The 5,409-nt window shown below is 37.7% G+C and overlaps 1 pseudogene; it reads right to left on the bottom strand.

The window, feature by feature from the left end:
* Positions 1 to 3,635: 3,635 nt before the first annotated feature.
* On the bottom strand, positions 3,636 to 5,091 carry LOC129557239 (transmembrane protein 59 pseudogene; annotated as a pseudogene).
* Between the last annotated feature and the right edge of the window lie 318 nt (positions 5,092 to 5,409).

The following is a 5,409-nucleotide window of genomic DNA, read 5'->3' as shown; positions in this document are numbered from 1 at the left end:
CAAATCCTGAGAACACCAGAGATCTCCTGTTCCAGAGAACATTAATTGATAGGTACTCATAAAATGCCTCCATACATACACTGAAACCAGGCACCACCCAAGGGTCAACAAGTTTCAGTGAAAGACATACTACGCAAACTATCCAGCAACACAGGAGAACAGCACTGAGCTACAATATACAGGCTGCACAAAGCCACTCCAAACCCACTGACATCTCAAACTCATTACTGGACACTTCATTGCACTCCAGAGAGAAGAAATCCAGCTCCACCCACCAGAACATCAACACAAGCTTCCCTAACCAGGGAACCTTGTCAAGTCACCCATCCAACCCCACACACAACGAGGTAACTACATAATAAAGAGAACTCCACAAACTGCCAGAAGACGGAAAGGCCACCCCGAACACAGCAATATAAGCAAGATGAAGAGGCAGAGAAATACCCAGCAAGTAAAGGAACAGCATAAATGCCCACCAACACAAACAAAAGAGGAAGATATAGGGAACCTACCCGATAAAGAATTTAGAATTTTAATTGTGAAAATGATTCAAAATCTGGAAAGCAAAATGGAGTTACAGATAAATAAACTGGAGAAAAGGATTGAGAAGATGCAAGAAATGTTTAATAAGGAATTAGAGGAAATAAAAAAGAGTCAATATACAATGAATAATGCAATAGATGAGATCAGAAACACTCTGGAGGGAACAAACAGTAGAATAAGAGAGGCAGAAGACAGGATAAGTGAGCTAGAAGATAGAATTGTAGAAATAAATGAAACAGAGACGGAAAAAGAAAAAAGAATTAAAAGAAATGAGGACAATATTAGAGACATATGGGATAATGTTAAACACCCCAACATTTGAATCATAGGAGTCCCAGAAGAAGAAGACAAAAAGAAAGACCATGAGAGAATACTTGAGGAGATAATAGTTGAAAATTTCCCTAAAATGGGGAAGGAAATAATCACCCAAGTCCAAGAAACACAGAGAGTCCCTAACAGGATAAACCCAAGGCAAAATACTCCAAGACACATATTAATCAAATTAACAAAGATCAAACACAAAGAACAAATATTAAAAGCATCAAGGGAAAAACAACAAATAACACTCAAGGGTATTCCCATAAGGATAACAGCTGATCTTTCAGCAGAAACTCTTCAGGCCAGGAAGGAATGGCAAGACATACTTAAAGTGATGAAAGAAAGTAACCTACAGCCCAGATTACTGTACCCAGCAAGGATCTCATTCAAATATGAAGGAGAAATCAAAAGCTTTACACAGACAAGCAAAAGCTGAGAGAATTCAGCATCACCAAACCAGCTCTCCAACAAATACTAAAGGATCTTCTCTAGACAGGAAACACAGAAAGGGTATATAAACTCGAACCCAAAACAATAAAGAAAATGCAACGGGATCATACTTATCAATAATCACCTTAAACATAAATGGGTTGAATGCCCCAACCAAAAGACAAAGTCTGGCTGAATGGATACAAAAACAAGACCCCCATATATGTTGTCTACAAGAGACCCACCTCAAAACGAGGGACACATACAGACTGAAAGTGAAGGGCTAGAAAAAGATATTCCATGCAAATAGAGACCAAAAGAAAGCAGGAGTAGCAATACTCAGATAAAATAGACTTTAAAACAAAGGCTGTGAAAAGAGACAAAGAAGGAAACTACATAATGATCAAAGGATCAATCCAAGAAGAAGATATAACAATTATAAATATTTATGCGCCCAACACAGGATCACCACAATATGTAAGACAATTACTAGCAAGTATGAAAGGGGAAATTAACAATAACACAGTAATAGTGGGAGACTTTAATACCCCACTCACACCTATGGATAGATCAACTAAACAGAAAATTAACAAGGAAACACAAACTTTAAATGATACAATAGACCAGTTAGACCTAATAGATCTCTATAGGACATTTCACCCCAAAACAATGAATTTCACCTTTTTCTCAAGTGCACACGGAACTTTTTCCAGGATAGATCATATCCTGGGCCATAAATCTAGCCTTGGTAAATTCAAAAAAACTGAAATCATTCCAAGCATCTTTTCTGACCACAATGCAGTCAGATTAGATCTCAATTACAGGAGAAAAACTATTAAAAATGCCAACGTTGGAGGCTGAACAACACGCTGCTGAATAATGAACAAATCATAGAAGAAATCAAAAGAGAAATCAAAATATGCATAGAAATGAACGAAAATGAAAACACAACAACCCAAAACCTCTGGGACACTGTAAAAGCAGTGCTAAGGGGGAAGTTCATAGCAATACAGGCACACCTCAAGAAACAAGAAAAAAGTCAACTAAATAACCTAACTCTACATCTAAAGAAACTAGAAAAGGAAGAAATGAAGAATCCCAGGGTTAGTAGAAGGAAAGAAATCGTAAAAATTAGGGCAGAAATAAATGCAAAAGAAACAAAAGAGACCATAGCAAAAATCAACAAAGCCAAAAGCTGGTTCTGTGAGAAGGTGAATAAAATTGACAAACCACTAGCCAGACTCATCAAGAAACAAAGGGAGAAGAACCAAATCAATAAAATTAGAAATGAAAATGGAGAGATCACAACTGACAACACAGAAATACAAAGGATTATTAGAGAATACTATCAGCAATTATATGGCAATAAAATGAATAACTTGGAAGAAATGGACAAATTCCTAGAAAAGTACACCTTGCCAAAACTGAACCAGGAAGAAATAGAAAATCTGAAGAGACCCATCACAAGCACGGAACTAGAGGCTGTAATCAGAAATCTTCCAGCAAACAAAAGCCCAGGTCCAGACGGCTTTACAGCTGAATTCTACCAAAAATTGAGAGAAGAGCTAACACCTATTCTACTCAAACTCTTCCAGAAAATTGCTGAGGAAGGGAACCTTCCAAACTCATTCTATGAGGCCACCATCACCCTAATCCCAAAACCTGGTAAAGATCCCACAAAAAAAGAAAACTACAGGCCAATATCACTGATGAACATAGATGCAAAAATCCTTAACAAAATTCTAGCAATCAGAATCCAACAACACATTAAGAAGATCATACATCATGACCAAGTGGGCTTTATCCCAGGAATGCAAGGATTCTTCAATATCCGCAAATCAATCAACGTAATACACCACATTAACAAACTGAAAAATAAAAATCATATGATTATCTCAATAGATGCAGAGAAAGCCTTCGACAAAATTCAACATCCATTTATGATAAAAACCCTCCAGAAAGTGGGAATAGAAGGGACATACCTCAACATAATAAAAGCTGTATATGACAAACCCACAGCAAACATTATTGTCAATGGTGAAAAACTGAAAGCATTTCCCCTAAACTCAGGAACAAGACAAGGGTGCCCACTCTCACCACTACTATTCAACATAGTTCTGGAAGTTTTGGCCACAGCAATCAGAGCAGAAAAAGACATAAAAGGAATCCAAATTGGAAAAGAAGAAGTAAAACTTTCACTATTTGCTGATGACATGATCCTCTACACAGAAATCCCTAAAGACTCTACCAGAAAACTACTAGAGCTAATCAATGAATACAGTAAAGTTGCAGGATATAAAATCAACACACAGAAATCCCTTGCATTCCTTTTTTTTTTTTATTCAAAGAAAATTTTAATGATTTCAGTTCAATACAACTGAAAATGTAGTGTATTAAAGGGTATTTTCTACTAAATTTCAAATTACAAGTTGTCGGCCATTTCTGAGCAACAGCATCATATCCTACTGAATATTCAGCTTATTAAGTAAGGTAACTGACATGGCAGGCGCTGGGGAAGAACAATGATCAGCTCATAGAATTTGGCTAAGAAAGGAAACAAACAAAAACAATGCAAATAATAATTAAAATAGCTACAGATATTAGTAAAATAAAAATACAATCCCAAATAGCCATCTCTTAAATTACTAGAAAAAAATTAAAGGTAAAGTTACGGCAAATACAGTCTTCACAGATTTGGGTAACTTCATTTGCATTTAATAGTGATTTTTAAGCCCTATATCCAATGAAACCATTTTAAAAAGCTCTATGAGGAATGGAAATTTAGATGTCTATTCCATTTTTCTTAAAAAAAAAAAAAAAGAAGCTTAAATTTCTGACTGAGCAAGATTCACTTTGGCAGGTAGAGGCCCTGCTTCTTCATGATCTTCAGCTTTAGATCTAACAACCACAAGAGAAGAAGCTGGATATCTGTTTAGCTTTTGTTCATTCATAAATTCCAAGTCACCATAGATACTCAGCTTCTCGGAAGGAACGTACTGCTCCACAGCCGTAGCAACAGTTGCACAACAAATCCAGAGCAGCACCATCACGGAGAGGACAAGAGTCATGGTCAAAATCCAGCCAGAGTTAAGAGACAAGCATCTTAAAAAGCCATCACTTTCTCCATCTTCAAGATAGTTCCTATGTGCTTGTGAACTTCTCATTTGCAGATAGGACATTTTGCTTAGTGATGATTCTTTCAAATTTGTAGGCTCCTGCTCCAACTGTGGTGCATACTGGATTTCTGGCTTAGACTGGAATATTTTATCTTCATCAGCTTGAAGATAAAAAGTCCATGAAGAGGTTATGAAGCTCTGTGCAGAGTCCACCATATCACTCCAGAATGATCTTACCAGAGTTAGAGGGAAGAGTAGATGCATTTTTGGCATCAGGGACATGAGTTGTTCTTGTCTCAATTCTGCGTATGGCAGCTGATTCTGGCAACCAAGATGGCAAGCATATTGCTCATCAGATTGGGAATATGCTTCTGTACATGCAGATTCACATTCCAATTTGGTCCGATTTAACTCAATTCCATCATCCACAAACTGACAAATTGAAAACAGCCTGCAACCTCTCTGACAGGCGTACAACTCCTCTTCCTTGGGGTAGCTGTGCAAGGGATACGTCAACTGACAGGCCCGGTGACAAGATGCCGTATCACCCAAGACCGAGTCAAACGCTTCAGCCGAAGCAGTTCCCGAGCCTCCGGCCAGGGCCATGGCCAGCAGCAGCAGCGGTGGGATCCCCAGTTGGGCCCTGAGCCATAAGCTCCCCTTTGGCACCGCCATTTTGTTTGCCTCTGTCCCCCTTGCATTCCTATACACTAATAATGAGAAAATAGAAAGAGAACTTAAGGAAACTATTCCATTCACTGTTGCAACGAAAAGAATTAAATACTTAGGAGTGTATCTACCTAAAGAAACAAAAGACTTGTACATAGAAAACTATAAAACACTAGTGAAAGCAATCAAAGAGGACACTAATAGATGGAGAAATATACCGTGTTCGTGGATTGGAAGAATAAATATTGTGAAAATGATTATACTACCCAAAGTAATTTATACATTCAATGCCATCCCTGTCAAGCTACCAATGATATTTTTCAGAGAACTAGAA

Source organism: Moschus berezovskii, chromosome 7 (genome assembly GCF_049115385.1).
Source record: "Moschus berezovskii isolate FMDL1 chromosome 7, NW_MosBer_1.0, whole genome shotgun sequence".
Lineage (NCBI taxonomy): Eukaryota > Metazoa > Chordata > Mammalia > Artiodactyla > Moschidae > Moschus > Moschus berezovskii.
Note: the sequence above shows the minus strand (reverse complement) of the source record. Positions and strands in the feature narration are given on the sequence as shown.